The sequence below is a fragment of the Balearica regulorum genome, chromosome 3 (assembly GCF_011004875.1).
Source record: "Balearica regulorum gibbericeps isolate bBalReg1 chromosome 3, bBalReg1.pri, whole genome shotgun sequence".
NCBI classification, from domain to species: Eukaryota; Metazoa; Chordata; class Aves; order Gruiformes; family Gruidae; genus Balearica; species Balearica regulorum.
In genome coordinates, this window is record NC_046186.1 from 115,715,963 (window position 1) to 115,733,829 (window position 17,867).

General features: G+C 43.4%; 1 protein-coding gene across 2 annotated transcripts in view; it reads right to left on the reverse strand.

Annotated features, from left to right (window-relative positions):
• Positions 1-17,867, reverse strand: part of SERTAD2 (SERTA domain containing 2) — an 80,864-nt gene that overhangs the window by 41,315 nt on the left and 21,682 nt on the right. Inside the window, exon 2 of one of the 2 annotated variants that reach the window (XR_012834780.1) lies at positions 443-472. The exons of the other annotated variant lie outside the window; for it this stretch is intronic. The gene's annotated coding sequence lies outside the window, so the exon portion shown is untranslated. Of the gene's footprint in view, positions 1-442; positions 473-17,867 lie in introns of those variants that run through there. 2 annotated transcript variants of the gene reach the window in all.

Consider the following 17,867-nt stretch of genomic DNA (forward strand, 5'->3'; position numbering starts at 1 on the left):
GGGAAGGGTCTTGTGCTTCCCAGTAAAGGGCTAGTAACTGTGGGAGGCAGTTGTAGGGCAAGATGGCAGTAGAGGCAAGTTACTTGCTTTTTCCTCATCTATATGAAGGCACCTGCATAAAGGACCTTTCGCAGTCTGTCCTTCCTGTACTCATGGGCAAAGGCTCAAAGGACTTATTAGTCTGCAGACCTGCAGAGCACAGGCTGTACAGCCTCTCTCAGTGTCTCTCATGTCTGGCAGGATATGACCTGTCTTTCAGGAATACAGCCAGCCTGTCTGGAGGACTGCAGGAAAAAGCTCCTGACAAGAGGCTGTCTCTCAGCATTTCTTCCCCTCGCCCAGGTCCAAAGTTATACGAGCACCGTGCCTCTGCTCAGTATTACGTCACCATGAATTACGCAGACGTAAGAACTACTTGGATTCCCTTGAGGTTTTCACTCTTCTTCAAACTCTGACTCCTTGCACTGAAGGTCTGTGGAGAAGAGGGAGGGAAGAGACAAAAAAATCTTTTCTTATCCTTAGTCTTCGGCATATGGGTAACAACAAAGCACCTAATTCTGTTTTGTCTGTTATCCAGAAGTGCTGCACGTTTCATTGAGCCCTGGAAGCACACAAGCAACACACAACCCACGCAGGAAAAAACTGGCCTGGAAAAGTGGCAGAAGGAGGGGAAGAGCTCGACAGTTTTAATTCGTGTCTTTAACATTGCATGGATGCTCTTTGTTCATGTTACGCAGCGTACAAATGGCACACACAACAAATCACTGTCCACTACACTGGGAGAAATAAAGACAGATAAGCTGAAAATTCAGATTTATTTATGTTTCCCCTCTCATCTCAGTGTGCTTTTATGTATTTGGTTCACATTTAGGATTCACAGAGTATCTCAGTATAGCAATCACAGACAACTACTACAGTTTAGGGACACCTTCACAACTGCCACGTAAACAGCAGGAAGCAAAATCTTCACGTACAACACTGAAATTCCCCTTTTCAGCTCTCTGAAAAGCCCCTGAACTGGGTAGAAGGCAGCCTCTGGGGCTGTAGATGAGTCCCAGAGCTTCTGCAGCTCTATGTGTTTTAATTTTAACCTAAGCTTTCAGTGTGAAAGGGAACACAATTTCTACCTCTTTTCATGGTGAAGATAGCCACCAAAATGTGAACTGAACGTTGGGCAGAAAAACCGAGGCAGCGCAGAGCGGGTGTTCTAAGTCACATGTGGTCTCCAGCATATGGGTAACAGTCACACTTAAATAAGGAAATCAAATGTCAGTCCACTACTACCCTTTCTAAAATGAATCTCTCTACTGACTTGCAAGAATACCCAGCTTCAAAGGCTGAGTGCCTGCTCACAGAAACAGGCAAACAGTAGAAAATACACACAGAGAAATAACTTGAGTTTGCTCTCCTCCTCTCTCAGCCAAAGTCCTTTTCATTAAGCATTTTTCACTGAGCTATGTAAGAAAGAGAAGCAGGAGAGGAAGGGGGCAGTGGGAGGAGGGAAGGGGGAAATAGGGCATTTCCCATCAGCTCTACCAGAGGAAAAGCACAGTGAGGAAACGGTAGAGGAGCCAGCTGCAGATCTCTTCCAGCCAGACAAGTGCAACCGAGGAACAAAAAGGAGTAACACATGGAGATCAGGAGAGGGAAAACCAGCACACAGGGGAAAGACCAAGAGAATACATAGGAAAGGAAAAGAGCATAAGGAGGCTCTGTGTTTTAGTGGGACAGAACTACTGAGGAAACAGCCAGACACACCAGTTTAAGAATCAAAGAGAAGCAGCTGAAGGTTTGAAGAAAGTATCCAAACACAGAAGAGAATAGACTCAGTCTTAGGAAAAAACATGGTCTGAAAAACACCAACAAGAAAATAAGTGCTAGCAAGGAGGTGGGAAAAAAGGTAGTGAGAAGGGAAAAAACAGAATACAGGGGTTTAGCTTTCTTTTACACTTTGAAGCTTTCACTCAAGTTCATGTTTAACTTCAAGAAGAGAGTCTCAAATCTCAATTTCAGCAGAAAAGATCCAAGTTTGAATTAGTCAGCCCATAAAGGATATGTCGCCACCACCTCTAATCAGCCTCCTATCACAACCAAGGCTATGCCAAATATCTTAAGTAGACTCAGTTTAAAAGCTAAAACAGTACCAGTAATAGTAACAATTCCTGGCTGAGTCACATTTTCATTTTAAGCTACACACATTACCCATTCAAAAGGCTTTAATTTGAAAATTGTTATTGTTGAAACTTGTTGGTTTCTTTTTTTTTTTAGTAGCTCAGATGAGTAGGAACAACATTTCCTGTACTATGGATGAAATGCTTTTTTGAACATTACAGGGTTTTTCCTTCCTCCTCTTCCCAGCCCTCACACACCTCTATTGGTGGAACTTTCCTTGCAGACACTGTCCTTCCCAAGGACAGACTTAGAAAAGTTGATTTCCCTTACATAGTTTTAACACTGACTTGGGGGCTGATGAAAATGGTCGTTTGGGTGTACTGTGTGAGTCGATGAAGCTGCAACCAAATGTCTTCACTCTTTCTCTTGTAATTTGATACCTGGCTTTAGCGATCCCTCCAGCTCTTGAATTAGGAATGGAAAATATGAGCACTGTGTTTCGCAGCAAAGGTTTAGAGACAGGGGGGAGAAAAAAAAAAAAGGAAAAAAGACATCTCGGGGCTACTTGCAAATGGTATTTGCTTTACACTGGACTTTAACACCTGACAGGAACAACCCACGTGGGCTCTGTGTACCCACACATACATACCTACATCTATGCCACAAAGCACTGCTCAGCCTTGTCAGAGTTGGTGATTTGAAGCCTCCACCCGAATCGGGCCTGAAACCTGATTTTTTAAAGCCATTCCCTTTACTTTGTACCTCTCAGCTCCAACTGCTGTGCGTGCAAATGACATTTAAAAGCAAACAGCTACTGCTAGCTGCTGAGGGAATGAGACATTAAAAAAGCCAATAGCTGCTTTCTGCATAACAGCAATTTGTTGCAAGAGTAAAACAGGATGCCGGGCTGAAGGCTTTATAAAAACGTTGTCCCTAATCATCACGCTCATCTTCCAAGTCCTTTGAAAAGTATTTTTAAAGCATCTCTCTAGTTATGTCTTGCTACATGTTCTCAGCCACACAAGCGGCACATTTCCAGTCCTAAAAGAGTACAAGAAACCCCCCACAAACAGCACTCACGGCATAACTGGTGTTCCCAGACTGCCCTCGTGCACCAGGGAAGGGTATAGTGCGTTCACAGGCTTGCAAGGCAAAACCTTCTCCCTGAGCATTGTGGTTTAGCCATTTCAGTGACACAATTACAGCATTTGCCAAGTAGCTTGCCTCATGTAACATGTTGTGTGGCTTTTCATGGCAACACGACGTGCAAGCTTCTCTTCGGGGGCCCATACCCAAAAGCCCTGCTGCAAAGTGCTGTAACTCCTGACACCCGTGAGCTTCCCCCACCTCTGTGTGAACAGTAGCAGGAATCCTGCACCTCTTTTGCTCCTTTTTGTAGGAAGGTCAGCCCTGCTGAGCTTGGTTTAACACTGGCTCCCAGTGTTTACAGGGAAAGATAACTCTTGTCACCTTTCAGACTATCACCCAAGTCATCCTCCCAAGAAGGTTCTGATGTAAATCAGGTGGGAAAGCAACAGGGAACCAGCAAAAATGCTTTTGTTGTGTTCTCAGGAATATGCATTTGTGGTATTACTGGTTGTTTGACAGAGGCCAAATTTTAGTTAATGCAGGATTAAATCCTCTCCATATGATGATACTGGCAGGTAATACTGAAGATCCAGGAGGAAACAAAGCTTAACTTTGCCTTCTTCCACTATAGCATAAGAGCACACATTTTTACAGACTGGCTACAAGATTTCTAAAGCAACACACAATAGCTATGAGATGACATGTATCAAAAAAGCCATAGCTTTGTTGGGATGGTGAGAAACAAGCAGTGTGCAGTGCAAACTAAATAGTACAAAAAACACAGCGAATTAAGCAGTTGGTTCCTGAGCTGAGGTTTGTAGAGATCTGGTGAGCTGCAGGATATTGGCTCTCCATCTTGCTTCCAGCTGCTTCTACAGATGTCCAGGCTCCTCATTGCCAAGAAGAGCTAGGAGGCTAGTGAAAGCAGCTGGAAGAGAAGGAGGTGGAGGAGGAGTCAGGCTTGCTGCCTCTGGAGAGGGCATGAAGAGGAGAGGGAAGCAGGCACTGCCCACACATGCTCCACAACTCTGGCTGAAGGTGCTGACCACTAGGAAAAGGCGTAATGTCCAGGAAGAGGGGAATGAGGCACTGGATACTTTGGACTGTTTTTTTTCCCTTTTTTCCCCTCTTTTTTCTTTTTTTCCTTTTTTTTAAAGGAGCTAGGGGAGAGAATCAAGTCATTGGGTAGCATCTCTGCAAGAAGGTGGGAGCAAGGAGGTGAGAGACCCAAGAAAGAACCAACAAGGAGAGGGAAAAAGGCAGAGAGAGAAAGTGATCAAATATTAGGGGTGTATGCAAGAGCCAGAGAATCACTGAGCAGATGGGAGGAGGGGAGAAGAAATGATTAATAGTGAGTGTGAGGCCCTTCCCCCTCCCTCGAGCAGGGCTAATCACGTGGAAGACAGCTAAAGTGTTACTTCCTAATATTGCTTAGCTGTGGTAGCTGCCACATGATGGAGCAGAGCAAGCCTGTCCCCAAGACAAAAATCTCCCTAAAAGATGGGAACAAACCCCTCACAGCAGGGGTTTAGCACCTTTTGACTGCTAATGCTAAAGGGTCATCTATGAGGATGCATCTGTCATACCCTGAGAGCTTATATCTGTGCTCTTACCACCAAGTCAAAAGCAGCATTCTTGCTTTCTCCCTGGTCACCTCCCCTGCCTTCAGACTCCTGGAGAAAAAAGACTGGCAGCCTTGGGCAAGCCAAATTCAAATGTTCAACTTCTCTGCATCAGGAGCCAAAAGTGTCATTGCCTGATGTCAGAGCACACCTCTGACCAAGCATTTTGTGGAGCCGCACCTGGATACTAATCCACTGCCTTCTCAACATGAAAGCACAGGGCAAGCTTTGCCATTACACATAATTGATCAGAGGTGCAGGTCAGCTGTGCAGCTGTCCTGCCCTCCTCAGCTTTCAGGACAAGAAACAACTCTCCTGCAACGGAAGCACAGGCTTTCCTTGCACCACGCATTTCTCAGGCTGGCCACCATGAAACAGGAGAGAAGGGACATCGCCACCAAAACAAAGACCCAGATGAATATATTTGCGAAAAAGAAGGAGGTTCCCATGAATTTCTGGTGACAGCCTACCGCGAGGACTGCTCTGCACAAAGCTTCCACAAGACACAAGTATACAGTCCTGTTCCTGAGGTACATGCTAAACAGTTTATTCCTTCCTACGTGTTAAAGTGCTCTCATGTCCATCCATCCCCTCAGTTTCTTCTTCTGACTGAAGAACCCCAATACCTTCATTTTATTCTCACTGATCATGTCTGCTAAATCACCCATTCATGTTATTTTCCTCTAGATGAGGGGGCCACATTTGAGCCATTTTGCTGTTTTTGAAGGCTGTGAACAGACAACTTGTTCAAGACACCAGCTGAGTTCAGACCAAGCTGAGTTGAGTGGAAGGATAGCTACACCTTCTTGCTTATAAACCCCAGCTTGCCTTTTCACAACCATACAAGCCTGGTAACTCATGGTCAGCCTGGAATCCACCATCAACTCCAGTCCCTTTCTGCAGAGCTGCTACTCAGCCAGCCATCTCCCATTTCATATCTGGGCAGTTCATTATTCTTACCTCAGTTTACAACTTTGTGCTCGTCCTTTTCTGAATCATCTCTTATTTTTTTCCAGGTGATTTCTCTACTTGGTCAACTTTTTGAATCCTAACCCTGCTCTCCAGAAAGCTCAGAGCTCCTCCCAGCATCATCTGCAAGCATAATCAGCATCCACAGCAGAAAAATCCCCACCGGGTGTCGCTTCTGGGGAAGACAGGCGGAAATTGACCACTGTGGACACAGACTGGTCCTAGTGTGTTCGTGACATTGCACCCCACAACAGCCAGTCCCTAGAATTTCCCCTGGAAGTAACCCAAGAGCCACAACAAAGCACGGAAGATGAGAGTGTCAAGAGTATCATGTAAACATGCTCTGCTCATGATGGACCACTATGGTCTGCCACAGGTCATAATAAAAATAATTTAGATCAAGTGCCATGCTGCAATCCAACCCAGTGTGAGGGAGATAACCACAGCTGATTAAAAAAAGTGCAAAAGTCTCAGCAAGACAAAAATGAAAAGGAACATTTGCCTGATCATGATCATGGAGCATCCAGAAGAACTACCTGTGATGTCCCCTGCCAAGAAACAGGCAAGCTCCCCTCAAAATCTTCACCAGCATCACTCCTGCAGTATTCAAAGCCAGTTAAATCCAAACAAGATATCTTTTCCATCAGGCATTGTTTCTTTCCAGGGCTTTGACACTACACTGTGATGGCAGGTATATTTAGACTGATATAAAGTAAGCAAAAATTCAGCTGTGGCTAAAGGCAAGGAGGCAGGGGTAGGCAGAAGGGGTGGCTACGTTTGCATCAGACAACTGAGCTAGAAGAAAGGACCTGAGGGCATTTCACACACAAGTTACCCCACTCAGCCCTCCTCTTCTCCCTGTGAAAGAGCAGCAAACGTGCCCTGGGCTGCAAGAGGGTCTGGCCACCATCCATAGCTCATGGGCAATATGGCAGAAGGGCATTTTGATCCCAAGCAGTGTTTCAGGGCAGAAAATTGCAGGTGTCCTACAGGCCTGCTTATTAATCCTGTAGCACATAGTAGTGGGCTATAAATTTCTTCAGTTGCCCACTGTTTAAATAAATTACTTTTCTTATGAACAGGAGCATGTTAGGATCAGTTATAAAAACATCTCCGACTCAAATCCATCTGATCCCTCTCCCAGTTACACAGCTGGAAAGACTTTGACTTTACATTGGGAAAAACAATGCTCAAAATTTGACACATCCTTTTACTCCCAGTGTCCATACTTAACAGAAAAGCAAAGACCAAAGCACAGCCTCTGTCTACTTATGATTTGACTCAGCAGGCACATGGGACAAGCCCAAATGCCAGGAAAGTAAGGAAATCCTGGATCTTACAGACCTCCAGCAGAAAAGTAGCTGGTTATAATGCCAGGGGGGACTCCCAACATTTTCCTTATGAATAAAAAGCCTCCTTTAGCATGGTGTATGGCAGTAAGATTGCCAAGAGATTATCATAATCACCAGCACTGCAAACCTTTGCTTTGAACTGTTTCAGTCCCAGAATGACCAGCTCCTACCTCTGAGGCCAGACAGTGTAACCACTGCCCACAGCGTTTCATAAGATGATGATGACAGTCTAGAAGGGCACCACAACTGGACCACTTAAAGCAGTAAGAATGTATTTTACTTATTCCCTTATGCCAGATCATTTAAAAAACACTGCAGGAGACTGCAGTAGAGACAAATTAAGATTTTTGTTTGTACTTGGGTAGAGCAGCCTCACCAAATGAGGTTTACACAGTATGGGGAAAAAAAAGAAAAAAGAAATTAGTTCAATACTCTTAATAATTTTATTAGGATTTCTTTCCTAAGCTCAATAGAGCTTTGTAGTTTTTCTATCTCCATATACCGTATGAGTCCCCTGATCAGCAAGATTTACTGCATTCGGAAGTCCTGGGTGGAGTGCTCCTGCAGAACTGGACCACTGCTACAGAAGGATTTAAAATAAAAGTGATGTCAGGAAATGGGTGGGGGCAGGGAAGGGGAGAATAGCAAATGACATAGCCCACGATCAGGAAACTCACTTGGCAAGATTTGTGGAAAACCGGAGGTATACAGGAGTAAAGCCCCATAAAGCAGTGCTCCGGCAGCTCCCACCACTAATCTGTTCCTGTTATCAGAGCTCAAAGAAAAAAGGACAGTTGCCAGCTCTGGAGAATTGGGAATGGTGCCAGCTGACGACACACTGTGATAGGCAGCCGCTTGGGTCTGGGTGAGGCCTGCTATCATGTGATGTGCGCTTGATAGCAAGGGAACAGGAGGAAAGCACCAACTACAGAAAGCACCTACTGTCTAGATATTGAATAAAGGTAAGGAGGATGCTGCAGGAAGGAAAAAAAAAAGAAAACATCCTGCAGTTGTAAGTCAGATACAGTAGATTACTATTACAGAGGTAGTTTTCCCAGAGATGGCAAAAGCCAGGAGGCTTCACAGCAGCACACAGATTAGGCAACACCACCCTGAGCCAGATGTGGCTGCAGTGCTACATCGCTTTCAGAGGGAAATCTGTTGAGACAGAAGTGAAGTAACAAAGCCTTTAAACACCTGCAAACAGGCCAGCTAATCCCCTAAAGCTCACCAGAAAAGGGGTGACAGCAAAAGTCACCCTGGTAGGTCTGGTTAATAAAGTTTGGGTCTCCTGGATAACCACCACTGCACCTCCTCAGACCACATGTGCTGTATGGGCTGAAGCGATCATAGAGCCTCAGGGAAGGAGAGGACTGGATGTGGCAAGATGCCCCTGGTTATATCTGCTGCAGAAACTTGCAGAGGAGTGTGGTTTTCTTGTTCTTACACTGAGGAGTTACCTAGAGACAAGCAACCTCAAATACAGGAGCTCCCAAGATGGGAATATAATCATGGCAACTGCAGGATGGTAACACTGTCACTGCTATCCTCTCCCGGAACTGGGAGATTCACCGGGTACCTGCTCTGCACATACATCCATGCCTGGACACGCAATTCTGCGCCACACATCTTAGAAGCTAAACAGATATGTCAGAGGGATGGGAAAAGGAAATAAAATTATCAGGAATTAAACAGAGCAAAGGGAATAGTAAATGGAATACAGCAAAGGGAATGCTTAAGGGCTAGACACTCCACTCAGGGCTCCTGAGTTGCCCTCCCATTCTGCACAGCCCTTGCTCTTCTCTCCTACATTCCAGTCCACTGGAAGACACCTGTTTTAGGGGGATTTAAAAAAAAAATAAATTAGTCTGCAAAGCACCTATACTATTAGATAGGTTAAGTATTAACCAAAAAGTTTTCCTCTCTAAAGAAACCAGTAAACCCAAATGAAAAAACAACACAAGCCAACTTTGAAAGCCAAAACCAGTATTAGCGTAACATAATCATGACAAATTTGGGACAGCAGAGAAAAGATGGAAGTACGTATAACATAGGCAAGAGTTAAAGCAAACACATCCAAAAAGAGAAAAATTCAAAGGGATGAAGGCCTTTGAAGTCATTTATGTTCTCACAACAGTTTGTAGTCATAAAACATTAGGTACCAAACAATAAAAATTAGGTGTTTCATTTAAGAGCACCTCAGCCTGGAAAGATACTTCCTTTGGCACCAACTGGTTTTTGATGAACAGAGTGCAAGACAAACAGCTCTGTGCTGCAGGCAGAGACTCAAAGCTATGAGTTAGCAGATCTAAGAGCTCAACCAGGTTAGAAGCAAGAGGATCACAGATGGAAATTTTACCTATAGTAGGTCTGGCTTTTCACCAAGTACCATATTTAAAACAAAGCAAGCAAAAAAAGCACTAAGACTGTGCATCCCTTGGAGCATCCTACTCAGCACACCAAAATGTTTTATTTCACACGCACAGTACCCCCCAAAATTGAACGGTTATTCTGCTAAGCAAAATACATTTTGCTGCATTATTCCTCCATTATACTTGCACAGAGAAACGGAAGCTTTACTTTCCATAGCTCTTTTTTCTCATACACTCCGAGACACACGCATCTAAGAAGTAAGGGCCCAATTAACACTTAGGTACAGATACTTGTTTATAAGCCCTAGAAATTTCCCCATCCAAACCAGCCACCCTAGGCAGCCATCCAGTGTGCTCACACAACAGCACAGTCCTGCACACTCATGACAGATATCACTTATGGTTTGGCAATCTGATGGCAGGCAGGCAGATGATTTAACACCATGTTTCTGACTTTCCAAGAGACAGAAAAACACTTGGATGTGCTTAGTAAAAACACAGCTAATGCTGGGATTGTATTCTTTTTGAGACTGTTTAATTAGGTCATGAGTCACACATGATACAGTAACTTACAATGCAGTTTGGAGAGAACCAGGCTTTACTCACAACTGCAAGATAGTAGGGTTTGGTCCCTTGGCCTAGAAGAATTCTGTTTTTCCCCACTGATTAAAAGAAATTAAAATTAGAGGAGCAAAATCAATCAATTGTGACTGTCTGAGTGGTAGTTGGAAAGCTATTGCTGGCACTATAACGTAACACTCCCTGTGTACACTGTCTCTGCCATGTGAAACCAGTACAGTCACTACCTGAAACTAGAATCACCAGTTTGGTTTAATTTCTTATGTCTAGTTATTGGTAATTCTCTTTCTTTAGGTGTCTGTGTTCCTACTTAATTACCTCAAGTCTCTGCCTCTGGGCAGTGGCAACTCCTATAGTCACATACCCGTATCTACAGTTATGTGAAGGAAAATATCTTCTACCCTCTTTACACACCAACTCTAAACTCCTTTTTTTTTTTTTTAAAAAAAAAGGGTCAGCAGGTGACACTGAGTCCATTACAGTCAGTAGCAGCTGACTTTCCAGGGCCCAAGTTTCATACCAACTGTTCAGCTGACTTCTAAAAACATTATCATCTCCTTGGAGTAATTGGCATGTTTTAACGGCTGGTGGCTTCAAAAGCTGCACTAACTTCAGCAACATTAGAAATAGACTTTCTTTTTTGCTTTGTTTTTACTCTGAGTTGTCTTCAGGTCTGAAAACAAAGCTTCTTAGTTTTGCTTGGTTCAGTTTTGAAATTGTGCACAGATACAGAATTTTGTGGCATTTATGCCTAACTTCTGTCCTAAGCTCATTTAAATCACTGCTGAAGTTTGCCCAGTTCACCCCAGAAAATGTTAAGGTAATGGAAAATTTATGAAAAAGAAAAGCTGAAGTCAAACAGATCTTGACCAGTCAGTTTCTGGAACAAAAAGAGGAAGACAGGAAAAAAAAGCATTTGTAGTATATACAACCAAACAAAACCAATACTTTAAGAAGAGCGTGCACTTCAAGCAGGAACACATGCCACTAAAAATATTTCTGTGCTCACATGTACCTAAGCACAAAGGACCACATTATACCTTGACTTATACCCCAAAACCAGCCCTACTAAACCCATCAGCACTGTCTGATCATAACTAAGAAAAAAAATTGATCTGTTATACAAAAATCAAATCAACTGACAACAGGCTGAAATGTGAACTCACTATCAGAGAGTGGCAACTCAAGGGACCAGACTGAAACTATACACCAAAGCCCAAGCTGAAATAACCAAAATCCAAAGACATCCTCCTCTCCTTGGAATCTACATACACATAACTTCCCTTTGGTGAATTTATAGGTAATTTTTGTCCCTGCAAGCTTTTTGGTACATGACCCCCTCAAAAATCTTGCCAACGGTATAAAAATCATCAGCGATCGTGGCAGGAAAAAAATCAGTCTGAGCTCCTTGCATCCTTTCAGAATGAGGTCACTTCAATTTAAGGCTGAATGATCCTGTCACAGAAACCTGTGAGGGCATTCTGCCCATGATCATGCCCATCCTGAACAAGAAGCATGCTTTGAAAATAGTTTAATTAAGGGGTTTTGCCCCCCCCCCCCCCCTTTTTTATCATGTAGTTTTCAAACAGCTGTTAAATATACTGTACTGATAACAGATGAAAAGAGAAATGCATGAATGTTTTGGCTTCAGCATTCATTAAGAACACATAGAACAGTATAAGGCTTCCTGCTCATTGATACAATCAGTGTCAGACCTTACACCTTCATGCCTACAGCCATACCACCTTTAGCTGTGATCTAGGCAGTTCCTGCAAGGCAAGCAGGGTCAGGTTGGGTCAATACGCAAAGGAGAGGCCCCCAGGGAAAGATCCAAGTGCTGCAGATACTAGAACTGCTAGTGATGTAGCAGCACTGCTCTTCTCTCATGGACTGCCTACCCCCAGGGAACCTGCTATGCAGTCACCAGCTGCGTATCTGCAGCACAGTATCTTACAGACTAACTGCTCTCTGTGTAAATATCAAAGGAAGCATAAGATGCCCTTATGCAACACAGATAACTCCACTTTCAAAGCAGATAAAACAGTATCCATACAGGAGGGGATAAGGCAGAGCACCTTGTACATCACCTTGCATACCCCGACCCTTGGCTTGCTAATTGCCCTACAACCAAACCTGGAGGAAGTGAAGTTGAACCAAAGAACGAGCAGTTTTTCATACCTCAGGGAAAAAAAACCCCAAACCAACAGTATGTACTTCGCAGAGAAGTGAAACTTCTCAATCAGCCAACTGTTAAACCCTCATGTCCTGATCAGCTTCCATTTTGGATTACCTTAAATTCTTCATAGTTTTTACAGGACATAGTGAAGTTCTCCTACTTCTCATCCCAATGCCACACGTGCTGTCGTGCTGTCAAACAACTGTTGCATTCCACCCCACGTCAGGCTGTGTCAGAGGAGAGAGGAAGAGTTCCCGAGTTCAAGCATATATTGTTTGCAAAGTGCATTAGGATCTTCTGTGATTAAGTCTGTTAGAAGTATCTACTGTTATTTTTGTTAGTGTTATTAATGCAACATAGGGAAAAAAGGTGTCTGAAAAGCACAGAAACTCTTATTCAGCATTTTATTTATGAACAAGCTCTAAAACCATTTGGAAAAAGTTTATGGGAACCTTTAGTATCAGTTAGTAACATGATTGGGTTTACAGACCTAGACTACATGTGGCAATTCCTGCCACCCATGTCAATTTGACTTGACCAGAGATGATATAAACACTGAGAGACATGTTTTGCAAAGAACTTTGTAATCATTGCAATGAAGGGAAACTGTACAATTCAGATGAGGAAAATCCCCAGAATTCTCAAATATCTATCCCTCAGAGTCAAGGTGATTTCATAGTCACGCAGTTTAATAATGGGACTTCCTCAGGGACACAGTATTAAACATTTAGGAGGAAGCATTTGAAAAGAAACTGTATTATCAACTTGATTTCTAATCTTTTCACTTTCAGCTACTTAGAGGTACTTCAGGGTTACTCCTAAATGATGCAAAGTGACTATGCTTGGCATTCTGCAAGGGGCAGGGTTGGAAGGGGGGAATACATACTCCACTTCTCTCATTAGTATTTCCTACAGATAAAGTTCAGATTTTCATTTTTATTGATTGACATTTTTAATTTCTCAGTCCCCTGGGTTCTTCTTAATATTAAGAACAGCGCCTTTGACAGACTGCTATATGAAAACCAAAAGAATTAAAAAAACTAGCCCCAAAACACAGTTTCACTTTCCATTCATCTTGCAATAAGTAGTCCATCAGAAACTCAGCCTTCTAAAAAACATATATGAAAATGGAGGGGACAGGAAGAGAAAGCAAAAGCAAACCACGAAAGTCCTTTTCTGTTGTAGCTGCCTGCAGACTCCAGGATCATCATCGCACACACTCAGTGTGTACTTAGAAGGAAGAAACAACAGGATTCTTCTATAAGGCTGATCTGAGTGAAGTAGAAGATAGTACAACTTCAGGCTGCCTTTTGATGTTGCTAGAAGAAAATCTCCAGATAAATCATTACAAGAGTCTTTAAAACTTCTCACATCAGGAAATTGTACATAAAATAACCTCAGAAACTCCCCACTCTCCCCCCAAAAAATGGATCTGAAGCACAGCATCGCATTACTGCCTGTTTTTCCCCTGTATATCACAAGCACTGTACAACCTAAAAGCAAGCTCTAGGATCACTACTTGTTAGGAGTTGGCAAGTCTGAGACAAATTTTACTCTTAGATGCACATCAGGTTTTTTTCCCCCATTGACTTCATGGGTGACATGAAAGAAACCAAATCTCCCCATATTCCTTTAGTTTGTTGATGTTTTTTTCTAATTTAATGAAAAAATTAAAAGTAAACAACCAATGAGTCTTAGGAGGCAACAAAAAAATCTATGCCTTACTTTAAAAAAGCAAAACAAACCAAAATACTTTTTGTCCTTTCCATCCAAAAGGAAACCTAGCCAACTCTGGAGCAAACTACAAAATAAAGCAGGGCCTGCATCTGTCTTTACAGTCTGCTCATTTTCTTGTGACTTTACAGATGCCATGTCCCTGTTAAAATATATACAGATATACTTTCCCTCTCAGTTGCTCTGGAAAATACTGCCGCCATCAAGAAAACCTGACAGAACAAAGAAAAAAAACTAGTGACTCACAAAACATTGTTGAAACACAGAAACAAGTTAAAGAATGGATTGTAAGAGAGAAGTGCTCTCTGTAATATCTGTCATTTATAGTAACCTTAAGTCAAAGCTAATAGACAATGTTTTCAGATTCACATGCTGATCTGTTTATTCCCCTTGACTATTTTGCTTAAAATAACATTCATTATTAAAAAAAAAAAACCCATAAAACAAAAAAACCCGCCTCTTGTGAGAGTTAGAGCCTAAGAAACTACCACGAGATAAGCATAGCCATGCCAGTCATGCCGAGCCTGCTCTGCTGCTATCGCAGAGGCAGTTCTGCTGAAGGCTTTGGTTGGCAAAGCCACACTGGGTGCTTGGCACAGGGCGCCCACAGCTCCTGGCTCCTCCACACAGCCCTGCCCAAGACCAGCGCTGCAGAAAGAAGCAAGCTTGGGCCAGCAGATGTTACTAACATTTACGCTTGTCACCAACAGAAAGTTCAAGAATCACCCTGGAGAGGCAGCAACTTTCTTTGTCAAGAATTGGGAGATGGGGCTGAGGGGAGGGAGCAGGATGGCACCCCTTAGGACTGATACTCATTCAGAGCTGTCTTTGTTGTCATGCCATTGCTTGACTGTTATTGCACCAAAAAGAAAAATTAAATTGGTATTAGAATTAAAGAAGGTCTTCAGCCATTTTAATTCAACACATTATCGTAGTAGTCAGAAAACTGAGTTTTGACTAGTAAAAAAGGCATTTCAGTTGCAAGACCTTTTTTGTTTGGGTTTTGGGGTTTTTAACCAGAACATTTTATTCAGGGTGAAAAACACCCACAAGGCATTAGCACAGGTAAAACTGTGGGGGCCTTGACAGGGAGCAAAAATACTATGGAGCTGAACAAAGGGCGGCATACTTTACCTGTCCAAATAGCACATGAATCCCTGTTTTGCTCTGTGTAGATCCAGAAGTGTGATTCCTCCTGCTCAGTTTACCCCACTCTCTGCTCTGCTTTTCTTGATTTCTTCCTCCCTGTTGGACTTTCATGACTTTGCCAACAAGAAGAAATAAGTACGTTTTGTGTGCTTGATACTACCCTTAAAAAGGTCAAACAAGATAGAGAACCTTTCCAGTCTGAGAAAAGGGCTTGAGGAACTTTGGGATCCCTCTGGGTGGGACTGGTCTTCTGTTCAGTGAGACATGAGCAAGGGAGGGGATGCGAAGGCATCACATGCCCCATAGGACTCTGTGCACGCTGGAGGGAAAAAATAATAATAGGGGGAAAAAAGGAAGGAGTAAGCCACGGTAGCTATATCTAAGCCATGAAACAGGGTCATTGTGGCTCCCTTCCTTTTTGCTCTTTCTGGTCTCCTTCAGTTGGAAATCCAGACTTTATGCCAATAAGCTGTAAGGACCTGGCCAAGGTATGAAACCAGATGTGGGAATTGTTCTTGGGGGTTTGTAGTTTAGATGGAGCCAGTGCAAGTTGCAGAGTTATTCTGCTCCTTCACTTTGTAGGAGCGTCTTAAAACAAACAAGAAAACCCCAAATCCCCAACATCTACTGGGGACTGTCCTCCACCTCATTAAAACTTGCTGATGTGCGTGCTGCAGCAGACACGGAACAGGTTAGGGAGCAGCACTTGCCTTATAAAGCAGCAAAGCTCCAGTTGTAAATGCTTGTACGAAATGCTGCCTCCCTCAGTCTTGCTCAGAGCTGTTTGTGCAGTCTGCTCCCATCTTACATTGCAATCCAGTATGGGGAGAGGCCATCCTTATGATGATTTTTTACGGTTCAGAAAAGTTGTAACCATTTTAGAAGCACAGAAGGGGCAAAGGCAGGAGCATGCAGTCTTGCCCAGTACTGAAAAGTGATTAAATAAAAACTTCAGCTTCACTCTCTTTCTTTTGGTTTGTAGCCCTTTATGTTAGACCGAAACATTGAAAATATCAATCCACAAGGATCAAAAAATAATCTGAGAACAAAAAAGAAATATTTGCCATCATTTCTTTAGAAGCCTTGCAACATTACTTTGAAGGGGCTGACCACAAGATTTTTCTGAATCTTTGAGGAAGGATAATTCCTTTAAGATGTATGACAAAATTGTAGCAAAATTACACCTTGATATCAGACCAGCCTATTTAGAATCCTTTTTAGGACTATCTCCATAATACCAAAAGCAAATTCAAGATTTTCTGCAACTGGGTAAAATGCCGTATTATTGGATCTCTGGCCACATTAAAGCTAAACTTAATGCTTCGGTCAATACAAAGTGAACAATACACTCACCAGCCATCCAGTAAACTGTTTACATGAAGAAAAGAGCCAAGCAGGGCTGGCTATCCAAAAGGCCATTCTGCAGGTTCCCAGCAAGAAGAAACATGCTGCAACATGTCTCTGACTTGTTGTTTAGGTCAAGGCTGGTGTGAGCAGTTCTGGCTACCTCTTACCACTGGCAGCAAATCCAAATGCTACCCACTGGGAGGTAGAGGCAAAGTGCACAGGCCTTTCCCACCAAGCTCATCTCCCTACTTGGAGCAGTAACAGGCTGGTTGGACAAGATGAGAGGCAGTAAAAGGAAGGCAAAAAAAAAAAAAAAAGAACATAAAGGAACTTTCCTGCTGCACGTCTCCTCCCACTCATGGCATAACAGATCTTCAGTGAGGCTGCAGCTGAGAGATTAACTGCCTTTGCTAGTTGCTGGTACAGTTTTTGGAAGAGGAAGTTCTGCTGGGGGTTGTGACAAGCCCCATGCAATGCACAGTACTGCTGAAGTGACCTAGGACGAGATCCCTGCTCAGCTAAGTCCACTGTAAGAGTTTTGCAATCCTACAAGTCATAATTTTACCCTCCCCAGGCACAAGCTAGACCCCAGAAAAGGAGGCAGGCTGTAGGGAAGGCACTGACAGTCTAGCAGCCTGCCACCAGACCACAGGTAAGGAAAGAGATAATAAACAGACCTAAGGCAACCTGCTCCAAATTTTGTACACAGGTAACGCTGGGAAGGACAACTGAAGAGACCTGACATTTTCCTACACACAGGCAAGTACACATTTGCATGGGGCCAAAGTTGTGATGCTGGAGTTGCCCACAAGCCCTGAAGTGTAATTAGTCTGCAGTTGGAGAAAGGTCACCTCACCACACTGATGTGGCTCCAGGGGCCTCACCACCCACCTCCCACGTCTCCTGCGCTGCAGCAGAGCTCCAATTCTGCCCTCAGCCATTTGCCAGCCCACCTATTGTCAGCCTGGCTATTTAGCCTGAGATTTTGGAAAGTTTTGCTCCAGCCAATTCCTCTTCAACAAATTCCTTACCTGAGCTGTCAACCCTTGTGCTACTGCAAGCTCTCAAGCTTTCTGACGGCTTGGCTCCTGGTCTCTTCTAAAACAGTCCTGGGCTTTTCTTGTAAATCAAGAATGGTCAGGCCCTGCCACATGCCAGCCCTGCTGGGGAGCAGGATGTCAAGCAGCCACGAGTCTCCAAGGGCAGTCAGACTCATAGCAAGTCAGGACTTTCCTGGTTTTGAAAGAGCTGCTGTTCACCCTTTCCTTCCCCTCTGCAAGATCAACAATCCCAGTTGCATCATTCTCTTAATAAGATGCACAGATCTATCCCACACTTGCTTTTGATCTCTGTGAATTCACTGAGA